The following is a 15,406-nucleotide window of genomic DNA, read 5'->3' as shown; positions in this document are numbered from 1 at the left end:
TTACTTTGTTTCCCACCCTTATTACACACATATCCCTCATTCTCACCTTCTCTCTTTAGCTCTTTCTCCTCCTCTTTCCTTAATTTTACCCCTGGGTTTCTGCCCCTCCCCTCTCCTCTTCTGCTTTCTCCCCTTCTTCCTTCTCTTCCATCTGAGCTGCTCCAGTCTTAAACCTTGTTTCACCTGCTTGTTGCTCTTTCTCTCCCATCTTTTCATTTTCCCCAATCTCCTATATTTCTGCCTCTTTCTTTCCCATCTCTGCTCCCCCCTGCTCTCCCTGTTAAAGTCTCTCTTCCCTGTGACACCCACTGTCTCCTCTCTCTGGCACCCCCAGGTCCCCAGGCTTCCTCCCTGCTGTGGTACCCCCTATTGTCCCAGCACCATGCTGCTCTCTCTGCCCTGGCTACAAATAATTCGTCCTCTCTCCTCTGTCTGAGGTGCCTCCCCTTTGCTGCCTCTCTCCCTATTTTGCTGTCCTCCTCTTGGGAGACAGAGATTCTCTGTACGTTTCTCCACTTGCTTTTCTCCCCCTACTACTTTCTCGGCTTCTTTGACTCTTTGAAACTCCCTGACCCATGCTCTACTATGACATGTGTGCATGTGTCCCTCATTCTTCCTTATCTCTTTACCAGTCATTCCATTTCCCTCTGCATTTTCTCTCTTTCTCCTGACCCTCTTGCCCCCACGTTCAGCGGGAGGAGAATGGAATAAGATGACCGCCTCCCAGAGGAGAACATTTCCAGGCGGAGGGGGGGGGGGTTTCAGACATTAGAAGCTTGGACTTGACGACCGGCCCCATCACCTCCCGAAACGCGGGGTCCGGGAAGCGGCGACTGCGGAGGGGAGGATGAGGGGCGGAAGGGCCCGGCCGGGGACAGGGCGGGGTGTCTCAACGGAAGGGCGGGGTCTGCAGACTCCCCCCCGCGGGCGGAAGACGCGGCCTCCCCGAACTGGCGCAGCGGCGCGCCCGGCAGGGGCGGACGAGAGCGAGGCTTGGAGGACGCGACAGACCGACCGCACCTCGCAGGTGAGGACTTTAAACGGCGCGGGGCGGGCCAAGAGGTCAGTAAAGCGCTTTCAGCAGAAAAAGGGCGCGAAAGGTTTCTCCATGGCCCTAAGGCTAAAAGCCTGCGGCAGAGGCCGCCCTGAGGGACACTTTACACCCAAAACGAAGCGACCCCCGGGACTCCCATGGGGACGTCTGAATTTACTCCCCGTGGAGGAACGCGGATTTCAAGGCCCGCAGTGCCCCCAGATCCCGGGTATGGAAGAGCTGAGGGACTGCGAAGAGCAGACTTAAAACAGAGGACCACACTCACGCGCCGCACCGCGACCTTCCCTCCAGGAGATCGGCTTCCGGGTCTGCGGAAAACTGCGCGCGCAGCAGAGAGGCCAGGCCTGAGCGGGGCGGGCGGAGCCAGGACGTGGCGTGGGGAAGGGGCGGGGCGCGCCAGGGCCGACCAGGGTCCGTGGGACCAGGGGCGATGGGAGGGCGGTGCGGACGCGTCGAGGGGCGGGGCGAGGGGCGTGGCGCGGGCGGGGCCTGCGCTTCTCTCCCCTTGCTGTGCGCGCGTCTCCTGTTTCCCGGGTTGTGGAGGCGAGACCTGGCAGGGAGGCTGGAGCAACTGCAGGCTCTCTGGGAACTGGAGCGCTCTGGCGGGGTCGGCGTGAGGCAGTGATTGGATCCAAGAAAGATCCTGTTATTAAAATTAATTTTAACAATATAATTCAAAAGCCCTGGATTGTCTGTGCAGCGGGTGCAGACTAGAATGTGAAACACAAAACCCTGCCTGGGCGGAATGTGCCAGGCATTGCATGCTGATGCCCAACTGCACAGAATACAAACACTCTATTTCTGCTCCCCATTCACTCCGGAGGGGGAGAGTCACCCCAGTGCTCCGTTCCAGGATTTTCATGGAAACACCACCCGGGGGCCTGGAGGACTAAGGCCACTGATAGGTCACCATGTGTTGCTCTGGAATAAAAAGGTATATTTTGAAGAGTAAATAGAAATTACATAGTTCTTCTTTCCACCTGATATTTCATTATACACTTGAAATGCTATCCTGCATCCTCACCCTCTGGAATAGTTGGGAATCTATATTAGGTATTTTGGTTTTTTCCTTTTTTGTTTTTTTAAAATGTTCTGTCAGGTGTCTATAACAAAGCCTATAAGATAGTCTTGAGAATACGTTTGGATTGATTTTCAAAAAGACAAAATTAATTATGCAGTATTGCTCAGGGTATTTGCCGGCAGGTTGTTTTTTATAGGAACTGAAAGAATGTAAAACCAGATTAGCAAATTTTAAATAAGTTCACTTTTATCGTCAATAATTTTATGGCAATGTGTGTGAGTTAATGTGTACAATCAAGTATGTTTTCTGTCACATCTTTCATTGTGGAAGATCCATCAAGAATTGGTAATTGAAATCTGATCATGTGTAAATGGGAAAATTAGCATATTTGAAATATTAGCCAATTAAAACAAGCACCATTTCCTGGCATGACATACAGATAAATATAGTATATATATGCTCATTTATATAAGATGCAGTGTCTGGGATAGATTTTGGCATCTTCACAAGCTGGATACCTCTGTATTCTGCAATACTGCTAAATAGCTATGTTGCCAAGAAGGAACTTTTAGCCTGGACTTCCATGATCTCAAGCAAACAAATGAATTGATTGTGGAGCTTTTCTTTACACTCAGAACAAGCTAGGTAGCCAGGCTTGGTGGCTCATTCCTGAAATCCCAGCCCTTTGGGAGCCTGAGGTGGGAGGACTGCTTGAGACTACCAATTTAAGACAAGCCTGGCCTCCATCTATACAAATAACTGAAGTGCAAAGCATGATTATATGTTCTGAAAATTATATGTTGTTTAACTACACCATGAAAAACATTTTTATAGAGGCTTCAGGCTTAGGAACCTCTTGGTGCATTGTTAGCATCTGTTACGACATATCAAAAAGGGATTAAATTTTATTAGCTAACACATGAGATCTATAATACATTCTGAACTAACAGGTAGCAAATGTGGGCGGGAAAATGATGGAATAGGAGAGGTGAAGAGGGCAGACAACCACACGCAAGCCATCTGCACCTACTCTGGAGCAGTTTCGCAAGACTGCAAAGACACACCGGGATACAGAAATCGTGGACATCAATCAAAGGTAAACCGGAATTCTTCCACAAAACCGGGGAAGTCGGAAATATAGTGGGGAGGGAGTGCGTCCCTACGGGCTGGCCAGAGGAGGCATTCCTTCACCTACACAGGGAGACGATCCCTTCCCCACTGACCCCCACTACCATACAGGCAGGGAACTGCCTGAAGTTGGTGGGAGGTGGCAACATGGGCAGACGAGCGGTTTGGAGAGGGGTCTGGAGCAGGCAGCATTTTGAATTCTACACAGCGCCCCACTGAAGCAGTGGGGGGTGCAGGAAGGGTCTGAACCCAGCACCTGCTCCCAGCCCCGCCGCCCTGCCCCGTGGCTTGGAGACACCGTGCAGTTCCATGCGGGAGGAGTTTTCCGGGCATCCCCACTGCCCCAAACCAGCTGAACTGTTCGTCCTTCTGGAGAGGGCAGCATTTCAAGCTCCCAGCGCGCAACTGAAGTGGTAGTGGGTGGCGATAAAGTCCAAGCCCTGCAGCCACTTCCCAGCCCCGCCGCCCCACAGCCCTGCCCCACGGCTTGGAGACGCTGCCCAGAGCCCCTCGGGAGGGGTTCTCCAGGCATCCCCAACAACCCAAACCAGACAAACTGTTCAAGCTGCTGGAGAAGGCATCTTTTTGAACCCCCAGAGCTCCACTGAAGAAGTAGCAGGAGGAGAAAGGGTCCAAACCCTGCAGCTGCTTCCTAGCACCACTGCACTGCCCCAAAGCTTGGAGACACTGCGGGGGGCTGCGCTGGAAGCATTTCTTTGGCACCCCCTCTACCCTAAACTGGCTGAACTGTTCGGGCTTCTGGAAAAGGCAACTTGTTGAGCTCCCAGCACTCCGCTGAAGCAGTAGCGAGTGGGAGAGGGTCCGAACCCAGCAGCCGCTTCCCAGCTCCACCATGCAACTCCATAGTGTGTAAACGCTACGGAGGGCTGCCCTGGTAGTGATCTCAGTCTTCCCCTCTGCCCTAACCTGGCAGGTGGCCTCGGAAGATGAATTTATAAGGGTGGAAAGTTGAGAGCAGTGCTTTGTTCGGCGGCTGTCTCACAGGTTTGAACCTGGGTGGTTTCTAGCTGCATTTAGCTGTTGGCATTCTGTGCCCAGAGAGCAGAGCCTGTCTCAGCAAGGCGAAGCAGCAAAGGAGCCTGCTATTCCTGAGGACTCGAGGAACCCTTGGGAGTGGCAAGACATTCACTTAACACTGAGATACCTGTATATCCTATTTGGAGGATTAGAGCGCAATACAAAGATCTTGGGATATATTGATAACTGACTCCTTCCCACAAACCACAGAGAACAAAAGAAAGAGTAAACTTAGTGCTTAATACAGTGCCCCCCGCTTCAACCTAGTGGTAGAAACTGGTCTCCATCTCACTACAGTGAACAATCCCTTGGGTATCTAAGCAAGGGACCCAAACCCACTAAACTCTATAGACAGAAGGTGAAGACATCAGGTCAAAGATAACCCAACAGGCCCAAACTCCTCTTAGATGATACAGGATCAGAACACATCCTCCCCAGCTCTTCGGATCATTCCTTTGGAACCCAAGAACACAGCTCATAATCGTGTTCCAGCACCTCTGGTCCTCAACAAAGTATCCAGATGAGGAAGAAACAGGAAAAACATCAGGAATCATGAAAGATCCAAGAGAAAAGTCACCTCCAAAAGAAAATACTCATTCTCCACCAACTGACACCAACTTACATGATATGATTAAACTAACAGAGGAAGCATTCCGAATATGGATTGTTAGAAAGCTCAACGGAATTGAAGAGAAAATAGAATCCCAACATAGAGAAAGCACAAGAACAATCCAAGAAATGAATGAAAAATTCACCCAAGATATAGAAGTAATTCAGAGAAACCAAGCAGAAATTCTGGCAATGAAGGAAACATTCAAGGAACTCCATAATACAGTGGAAAGCCTCAAAAATAGGATAGATCATGCTCAGGAAAGAATCTCAGAACTTGAAGATTATACCTATACGCTAAACAAATCAGAGGAAGAAAGGGTGCACAGAAACGAGACAAGATCAAAGCTTACAGGAAATATGGGATTATGTAAAAAAGTCAAATCTCAGATTGATCAGAATTCCAGAAGGGGAAAAGGAACATTCCCAATGGTTGGAAAAAGTATTTTACGGCATACTGGGGGAAAATATGCTGGGCCTAACTAGAAATCTGGATATCCAAATTCAAGAGGCACACAAAAGTCTTGGGAGACACAATGTGAATAGGAAATCGCGTCATCATGTGGTTATTAAGCTGACCAAAGTAAATGTGAGAGAAGCAATCCGCCGTACAGCAAGGCATAAACAACAACTAACCTAGAAAGGAAAGCCTATCAGACTAACCACAGACTTCTCATCTGAAACCTTACAAGCCAGGAGAGAGTGGGTCCCTATCCTTAATCTTCTAAAACAGAACAAAGCCCAACCTAGAATTCTTTATCTGGCAAAATTAAGTTTCATCTACGAGGGTGAAATAAAATCCTTCTCAGAGAAGCTGAAGGAATATGCAAAGACCAGAACAGCAGTACGGGAAATTCTCAGACCTGCCTTCCACAGTAAACAGGGCAATAGACACTCCTCAAAATAAAATCTTCAAAGAATTAAAGTCTAGATCTTGAACTCCATGATGGCTCAAGGTCTAAGTCAAAACAAGAGAACTTCACCCACCAATATAAATGGAAATCTTCCTCCAATTTCAATCCTCTCAATAAACGTAAATGGTTTAAACTGTCCTCTGAAGAGACAAAGACTGGCAGAGTGGTTAAAATTCCACAAGCCTAGTATTTGCTGTCTATAGGAAACACACCTAAACCATAAAGATGCCTCCCGGCTGAAGATCAAGGGATGGAAAACTATCATCCAGGCAAACAGAAGTCAAAGAAAGCAGGGGTTGCTATATTATTCGTAGACAACATTAGATTTAAATTAGAAAAAGCAAAAGAAAATAAAGACGGCCACTCTATAATGGTAAAAGGGAAGATCCAACAAGAAGATCTAACAATTCTTAATATTTATGCTCCCAATGCAGGAGTACCCAAATACATAAAGCAATCCTTGTCTGAGCTAAATACCATTTTAAATAATACTGCCATAGTAGCAGGGGACTTCAATACACCACTAAATGAACTGGATAGATCCTTCAAACAGAAATTAAGTAAAGAAATAAGGATCCTAAACAAAGCTATTGACCAAAAAGGTCTGACAGATCTATACAGAACATTTCACCCAAATGCAGTTGAATTTACATTCTTCTCAGCAGCCCATGGATCCTTCTCCAAAATTGATCACATACTAGGCCAAAAAGCAGATCTCAAAAAATTCAAGAAAATAAAAATAATACCTTGTGTTTTCTCTGACCATAGTGGTATAAAATTAGAGTTCAATTCTAACAGAAACACACAGCACATCACTAAGTCATGGAAACTAAACAATCTACTGTTGAATAACTATTGGGTCAAGGAAGAAATTCAGAGGGAAATCAAGAATTTCTTTGAACAAAATGACAATGGAGCCACATCTTACCAAAACCTATGGGATACAGCAAAAGCATACCTTAGAGGAAAACTAATAGCAATAAAGGCTCACATCCAAAAAACAGAAAGATTAGACACTGGCAACCTAATGAATAGACTCAAGGAATTGGAAAAAGAAGAGCAAACAAATTCCAATCCTGGCAGAAGAAAAGAAATATCTAAGATCAAAGCTCAACTAAATGAAATGGAGAACAAGAGAACTATATGGAAGATCAACAAAACCAGAAGCTGGTTTTTCAAAAACATCAACAAAATTGACAGCCCTCTGGCTAGGCTGACAAGAACTCAAAGGGAAAGGACTCGAATAACCTCAATAAGAAATGAAAAAGGAAAGATCACAACAGACTCCACAGAAATACAAAACATTATGTTTGACTACTATAGAAATCTATATGTCCAAAAACTACAGAATGAAGACGAAATGGACAGATTCCTGGACTCACACAACCTCCCTCAGTTCACCCAGGAGGAAACTGAGTTCTTGAACAGACCAAGCAAGTTCAGAAATTGAAGCAGTAAGTAAAAACCTCCCCAAATGGAAAAGTCCTGGGCCAGATGGCTACACTCCAGAGTTCTACCAAACATTCAAAGATGAACCCATACCTATAATACATAAACTATTCCACACCATTGAGAAGGATGGTATTCTTCCTAACTCATTCTATGAAGCCAATATCACCTTGATACCAAAGCCAGGAAAAGATGCAACAAAAAAAGAAAATTACAGACCAATATCCCTTATGAATATAGATGCAAAAATCCTAAACAAAATTTCAGCAAATAGAATTCAACAGCACATCAAAAAAATAATTCATGATGACCAAGTGGGATTTATCCCTGGCATGCAAGGCTGGTTCAACATATGCAAGTCTATAAATGCAATTCACTTTATAAAGTCAAGAACAAAGACCATATGATTCTGTCAATATATGCAGAAAAAGCATTTGACAAAGTCCAAAATACCTTTATGATAAAAATTCTTAACAAAATAGGCATAGATGGCCCACATCTTAAATTTATCAAATCCATTTATAAAAAACCAATGGCTAATATCATTCTAAATGGGGAAAAATTAAAATCATTCCCTCTTTGAACCAGAATTAGACAAGGATGCTCACTTTCTCCACTCCTATTCAACATAGTACCCGAAGTCCTAGCTATAGCAATCAGGCATGAGAGGGGTATTAAGGGCATCCAAGTCGGAGCAGATGAGATCAAACTCTCACTCTTTGCTGATGATATGATATTATATCTATAAAACCCCATGGACTCATCCAAGAGACTCCTAGATTTGATAAATGAATTTGGTAAAGTTTCAGGGTATAAAATCAATACACACAAATCAGAAGCATTCCTATATGCCAAGAACCATCAAGCAGAAACTCAAATCAAAAATGCAATACCCTTTAATATAGCCTCAAAGAAAATTTAATACCCAGGAGTATACTTAACAGGAGATACGAAAGATTTCTACAAGGAGAACTACAAAACAAAAAAAAAAGAAATCTAAGATGATTTAAACAGATGGAAAAATCTACCATGCTCATGGCTTGGTAGAATCAATATTGTTAAAATGTCAATTACCTAAGGGGATCTACAGAATCAATGCAATCCCCATCAAAATACCACCAGCATTCTTTACACATCTAGAAAAAATAATTCTTCGCTTTGTATGGAACCAGAGAAAACCAGGTATAGCCAAAGCAATCTTAAGTAAAAAGAACAAACTGGGAGGCACCAGCCTTCCTGACTTCAACCTGTACTGTAAAGCAATAATAGTTAAATCTGCCTGGCGCTGGCACAAAAACAGAAGCATCGATATCTGAAATAGATCTGAAATTCCAGAGATCAAACCATCTGTATACAGTAACCTAATCTTTGATAAAGCAGACAAAAATATACTATGGGGAAAAGATTCTCTCTTCAATAAATGGTGCTGGGAAAACTTGTCAGCAACATGCAGAAGAGCAAATCAGGATCCCAACCTTTCACCTCTCACAAAAATTCACTCAAGATGGATAACAGACCTAAACCTAAGGCATGAAACTTTAAGAATCCTAGAAGAAAGTGTTGGGAAAACCCTATCAGATATTGGTCTAGGCAAAGAATTTATGAGGAAGTCCCCCAAGACAATCACCGCCACATCAAAAATAAATGGGATCTGATCAAATTGAAAAGTTTCTGCACTGCCAAGGAAACAATCATTAGAGCAAATAGACAACCCATAGAGTGGGAGAAAATATTCACTTTCTACACTTCAGATAAAGGTCTAATAACAAGAAACTATCTAGAACTTAAAAGAATAAATAAGAAAAAATCAACCCCATCAAGAAATGGGCAATGGAAATGAACAGAAACTTCTCCAAAGAAGACAGAATAATGGCCTGCAAACATATAAAAAAATGTTCAACATCTCTAATCATTAGACAAATGCAAATCAAAACCACAATGAGATACCACCTAACCCCAGTGAGAATGGCCTGTATCAAGAAATCCCAACACAACAAATGCTGGCGAGGATGAGGAGAGACAGGAACACTCTTAAACTGCTGGTGGGACTGCAAATTAGTGCAACCTTTGTGGAAAAGAATTTGGAGATACCTCAAATAGCTAGAAATAGAAATACCATTCAACCCAGCAATAGCATTTTTGGGCATCTACCCAAAACAATGTAAGTCACTCTATTATAAAGACATCTGCACCCAAACGTTTATGGCAGCACAATTCACTATCGCACAGTCATGGAAACTGCCCAAGTGCACGTCAATTCAAGAGTGGATAAGTAAGATGTGGTATATGCTCACAATAGAATATTATTCAATCCTAAGAAACGAAAGGGAGCTAGCACCATTTATGCTATCCTGGATTAAGCTTAAGCCCGTAATACAAAGCGAGACGAAACAAGATCTGGAAAATGGGCTACACATCTACTCGCCATCAAATTGGTAATGACAGACTAAAATTATGGTGCTCAAAAAATGGTAGTGTTCAACAGAAATTTGGCAGGGGAGGGGGGGAGGGAGACCCACATCTTAAGGATGTGGTGAGCATTGTGGGGGGAAAGGGATTACCTCTATCCCTTTTTAGGGAGAGGCAAAGATATACATTGTAACCAAAATGTCTAAAAAAAAAGAAAAAAAATCTATAACCCGGAGGTGGGCAGATGGAAGGGGGGAGGAGGGGAAGGGCATGCACTTACATGGTGGGTGCGGTGCGTACCACTTGGAGGCTGGGCACGCTTGAAGCTCTGGCATAGCAGGGTGAGGGAGGGGGGCAGGGGCTACATATTGTAACGCTAACAATATTTCTACCCCCATAACATGAGGCAACAAAAAAATGAAAAATAAAAAGTATCAAATGTAACGTCACCAGTAAAAGGAGATTCCTGATTCAGAATATGCTACTGTGGTTCTTTCAAGTAAGTCTCCTCTCTAATAACCGATTGTTTATTGATTGATTGGTTTATGGATTGAGACAAGAGTCTCACTCTCTCCCCTAGACTAGAGTGCCATGGCATCAACCTAGCTGACAGCAACCTCAAACTCATAGGCTCAAATGATCCTCCTGCCTCAGCATCCCAAGTACTTGGACTACAGGAATGCACCACCATGCTGGCTGATATTTTCTATTTTTAGTAGACACGGGGTCTTGCTCTTGCTCACGCTGGTCTTGAATTTCTGACCTCAAGGAATGCTCCCACCTCAGCCTTCCAGAGTGGCAGGATTTTAGGCAAGAGCCACTGCACCAGTTGCCTTATCTTTTTAATAAAAAAGTGAAAAGTCTGCACACTGAAAACTAACAAATATTAATGAATGAAATTAAGAATATATATATAAATTGAAATACATCAAACATTCATGGATTATGTTATTAAATGTGCATAATATCCAATGTAATTTATAGATTCAATGCACTCTCCTTAGAAATTACTATAGGTTTTTTACAAAAAGAAACAGAAAAAGCAATCCTAACATTCAAATGGAACAAAATACAGCTCTAAATAGCCAAAATAATTTATAGAACAAAGTACAAAAGTGAAGGTATCACATTTATCTATTTTAAAATGTTACAACACTACAGTAATTAAAACTGTATGGGCAGGGCGCGGTGGCTCACGCCTGTAATCCTAGCTCTCTGGGAGGCCGAGGGGGGAGGATTGCTCAAGGTCAGGAGTTCAAAACCAGCCTGAGCAAGAGCGAGACCCCGTCTCTACTGTAAATAGAAAGAAATTAATTGGCCAACTGATATATATATATAAAATTAGCCAGAGATGGTGGGACATGCCTGTAGTCCCAGCTACTCGGGAGGCTGAGGCAGGAGGATCGCTTGAGCCCAGGAGTTTGAGGTTGCTGTGAGCTAGGCTGACGCCACGGCACTCACTCTAGCCTGGACAACAAAGCAAGACTCTGTCTCAAAAAAACAAAACAAAACAACAACAACAAAAAAAACCGTATGGTGCTGCCATAAAGACAGACATATAAAAATATGGAACAGAAGGGAACAGTCCATACACCCACACATATACAAGATACCAACTGATCTTTGACTAGGGTCAAAAGAACATAAAATGGAGATAGTGTTTTCATTAAACAATTCTGGAAAAAATGGAGATCTAATTCAAAAGAATACAATTGGATCCTTATTTTACATATAACACAACAAAAAATTCAAAGTGCATTCAAGACTTGACTGTAAGATGTGAAACTATAGAATTCTTACAATAAACCATAGGAGAAAGCTTCATGACATTACTCTTAGCTTCATTTCTTGAATGTGACACCAAAAGCATAGGTAACAAAAGCAAAAGGAGACAAATGGGACTATATCAAACTAAAAATATTCTCCATAGAGGAAGGAAGAGAAGGAAAAAAAAGAATTAAGAGAATGCAAAGTTAACCTATCGAACTACAGAAAATATTTTCAAATAATACGTCTGGTAAGGGGTTAATATCATAAATATATAAGAAACTCAAACAACTCAATAGCAATAAAACAACTAACTTGATGAAAAACTGAGCAAAAGATATGAATAGATATTTTTAAAAAGGAGACATACAAATGGTAAACAGGTATATGGAAAGTTCTCACCACAGATCAAGGAAACGCAAATCAAACCACAATGAGGTATCACCTCACACCTGTTAAGATGGCCATTATAAAAAAAAGGTAAGTGTTGCAATGCAGGACATTTCTCCAGGTGCCCATGGACTGGCCCAGTTCTCTCGACCTTGTAGCTTGTAATTGTCAGGAATAACTGCATAATGGGCAGGAAATGCAACACCCTAAGAGAAGAGAAAAAGGAACTGGCTAGACAGACTGGGGGTCTGTTCCGGTCCCTTTTGGAAACAGGGTATCCATCCTTCAATGCCTTTGTGTCAATGATAGCCGTGTGTAAAACTCAGAGCAGACTGAATTTCAGGATCCCTCCACCACTGTGCAAATGGAGAACATGAAGATGAGACTCCATCTGCCCCAGGTAGCTCTTAAGACTTTTGAGCAGTGGCTCCCAATGAATCCTAGTCTTCTGTTGTCCCTTGCTGCCTATCTGTAAGTAATAAACCTTCACATAACTTGTGTGCGTGGCTCTTCTATCTCACTCTACTCAGACAAGCTACTAACTAGTGCATGGTGAAACTGCTTGACAAAATTGGCACAATGAGCAGGGTGGGGTCTGACAGAAGCACAGCTTCCTGGAAAAGTGGAAGGGGCAATACCCACATTAACTGTCCTATGGCAGTAACGGCCTGGAGGTACAGGGGCTGGACATGCTGCTGGATACTTTCTAGGCAAGGAGAGTGATGAGTGGGACATGAGGCACATGCACATGCACCTGTGCAGGTGAATCAGCTGGCTACGTGGATTCAGGCAGAGAGAACTGAATGTGGAAACCAGAAGTGAGACACTCAGTCACCTGAAACTGTTGGGCACCGATGTGATCAGTGAGAGCACAGAGCTCAGGACATGGGTACTCAGACAGACCCAGAGGCCCCAGAGAGGGAAGTAAAAAGATGCACTCAGATGGTCCCTGAGGCATCTGAGAGGAAACCAACATGAAGGATACATGCCTCCACAGAGTGGAGACTTATGATCTAGAAGAAAGATATGAAGAAAGGCCAGTGAGGTCTTATGCTACCTGGCTACTGCATTTGTTTAAAAAGACACATTGCAGACCTAATGTCTCATACTGAGTGAGGCAGTAGGGAACGAGTCAAAGGTCTTCATGTTCCCACTGGAGGCCAGTGGCCCTATACCCCTCTCAAGATAAAAGAGGAAAAGAAGGAAAAACAACTGACTGAAGACATCAGGTGGCCTGGGCATGAATGTGCTATCCCATGGTGCTTACCTGTTTATGGTGTTTTACCTGATTGTGGGTGGAGCCCTTTGGGGCACGCTGACTGCCAATAACAATGGTTCCTATCACTGAGTGCTTTATAGGCACTCATATTTTATAGGCTGCTTGTGGCACAGAGCATCACTGCAAACTGAGGGGATATGGTCCTTCACAGCTAAGGACCACAGATATGGTCCTCACATAACAGTGAGGCAAATCTAAGTCAGCCTGCCGCCTAAGCTATGAAGCCTCAATGGGTTAACAAAGTACTGGATACTAGGTGGAGAAAATGACAACTTTCCTAATTCAGGATTTCATAAAGATGTTACAACCCACCCTGTCTAAATGTAATATCCGAGACTGTCTGTTGATAAAGGTATTCAGGGCATGGGGAATAGCAATGGATGCTCCCAGGGTGAATGCCAAGACCACCTGGACAGAAAGCCAAAGAAATGTCCCAAATACAGTTAGGCAAAAATAATTGGCCATAATAACACTCACCAATAAAAAGGAGACCCAACATCTAATAGGACTCTTAGGGCACGAAAGACAGCATGCACTCTGCTTGTATGTGCTTTTAACTCTTGATCAAGCAGAACGGCAGAACTTCTACCTTTGAAAGGGGCCGTATGCAGCAGTGGGAACTGGACACTGTTCCACTGTGGGCCAGATACTGTCTTAAAAATCATCAGATCTGGGCCGGGCACGGTGGTTCACGCCTATAACCCTAGCACTCTGGGAGGCCGAGGCAGGCGGATTGCTTGAGGTGAGGAGTTCGAAACCAGCCTGAGCAAGAGCAAGACCCTGTCTCTACTATAAATAGAAAGAAATTAATTGGCCAACTAATATATAGAGAAAAAATTAGCCAGGCATGGTGGCGCATGCCTGTAGTCCCAGCTACTCGGGAGGCTGACGCAATAGGATTGCTTGAGCCCAGGAGTTGGAGGTTCCTGTGAGCTAGCCTGATGCCATGGCACTCACTCTAGCCTGGGCAACAAAGTGAGACTCTGTCTCAAAAAAATAAAAATAAAAATTGGCCGGGCGCTGTGGCTCACGCCTGTAATCCTAGCTCTTGGGAGGCCGAGGCGGGCGGATTGCTCAAGGTCAGGAGTTCAATACCAGCCTGAGCAAGAGCGAGACCCCGTCTCTACTATAAATAGAAAGAAATTAATTGGCCAACTGATATATATATAAAAAATTAGCCGGGCATGGTGGCGCATGCCTGTAGTCCCAGCTACTCGGGAGGCTGAGGCAGGAGGATCGCTTGAGCCCAGGAGTTTGAGGTTGCTGTGAGCAAGGCTGACGCCACGGCACTCACTCTAGCCTGGAAAACAAAGTGAGACTCTGTCTCAAAAAAAAAAAAAAAAATAAAATAAAAATAAAAATAAAAATAAAAATAAAAATAAAAAAAAGAACAGAACCTAAAAAACGATACCAGCCTATTAAGAAAGAATTAAACTACAGAATAAAATAGCTCTTGAAATATAAGAAAAGAGATTTGAACAAAGTATTATTATTCATTTAATACATACATTTACACAAAACAATAAAACCTATTCAGACTTCCAAATAATTAGAAAATGTACATTATTAAAACTTGCCATTTTCCTATATAACCCAAATATAAAAAGATCGTGGTAGTAACTTTTGCTTAAATGAGTGAGAAATCCCATTTGGTGTAGATGGCAGATGGTACCCTTGTAGCTGACACTAGAGACAGAATTTTCCCCAATCCAGCAAAATAAGAAACACACCAACAGAAAAGAGTCAATCACTCTTTCCATCACCCAAGCTGGAGGATTCCTTTGATGTCTGGAGTGAGGTCGGCATGCTCAGAGGCAGCCAGTGCGGCATTATTTGTATCAGTGGAAAATTATAAAAGACCCACCTGTCTTCAGAGAATGCTCCACAGAGGATGAAAAGGAGCAAACTCTCCTGCTTCCTAACTTGACAACATGTAAATTTTCAAAACCTGCAGGATAAAATATCACAACAAAATATTCACTGATGAATTTATTCAAAATCACAACAACAATGTACAAACACATTTCTACAGGGCTTGGGCTGCCTCTTGCCACAGCACTAACAGCAGTGGGTCCCTACTGAGATGAGAGGCAGGCTGGGAGGCTTGACAGAGGATGCTCTGCATCTTAGCACCTAAGTGAACTGTGATCTAGGGTTTTACAATGAAACAAATGTGCACACCAGGTGATGTCTCAAATAAACGTTATATGCAATAAAGATAGAATGAGACTATGGCTCCATTCTCTCTAATGACAAACAAGTTCTACCCTGGGCTGGGCCTGCTGGCTGATGCTTGTAATCCCAGCACTCTGGGAGGCTGAGCCCCAAGGATTGCTTGAGCTCAGGAG

At 43.6% G+C, this 15,406-nt stretch overlaps 1 protein-coding gene across 3 annotated transcripts in view; it reads right to left on the bottom strand.

The window, feature by feature from the left end:
- The window catches only part of LOC105859977 (uncharacterized), a 50,313-nt gene that overhangs the window by 32,084 nt on the left and 2,823 nt on the right, over positions 1 to 15,406 (bottom strand). The window contains exon 3 of one of the 3 annotated variants that reach the window (XM_075998943.1): positions 14,923 to 15,006. The gene's annotated coding sequence lies outside the window, so the exon portion shown is untranslated. Of the gene's footprint in view, positions 1 to 1,319; positions 1,686 to 14,922; positions 15,007 to 15,406 lie in introns of those variants that run through there. The other 2 variants (XM_012744302.3, XM_075998942.1) reach the window with 2 other exon arrangements.

The sequence above is a fragment of the Microcebus murinus genome, chromosome 32 (genome assembly GCF_040939455.1).
Source record: "Microcebus murinus isolate Inina chromosome 32, M.murinus_Inina_mat1.0, whole genome shotgun sequence".
In the NCBI taxonomy this organism is placed as follows: Eukaryota; Metazoa; Chordata; class Mammalia; order Primates; family Cheirogaleidae; genus Microcebus; species Microcebus murinus.
Note: the sequence above shows the minus strand (reverse complement) of the source record. Positions and strands in the feature narration are given on the sequence as shown.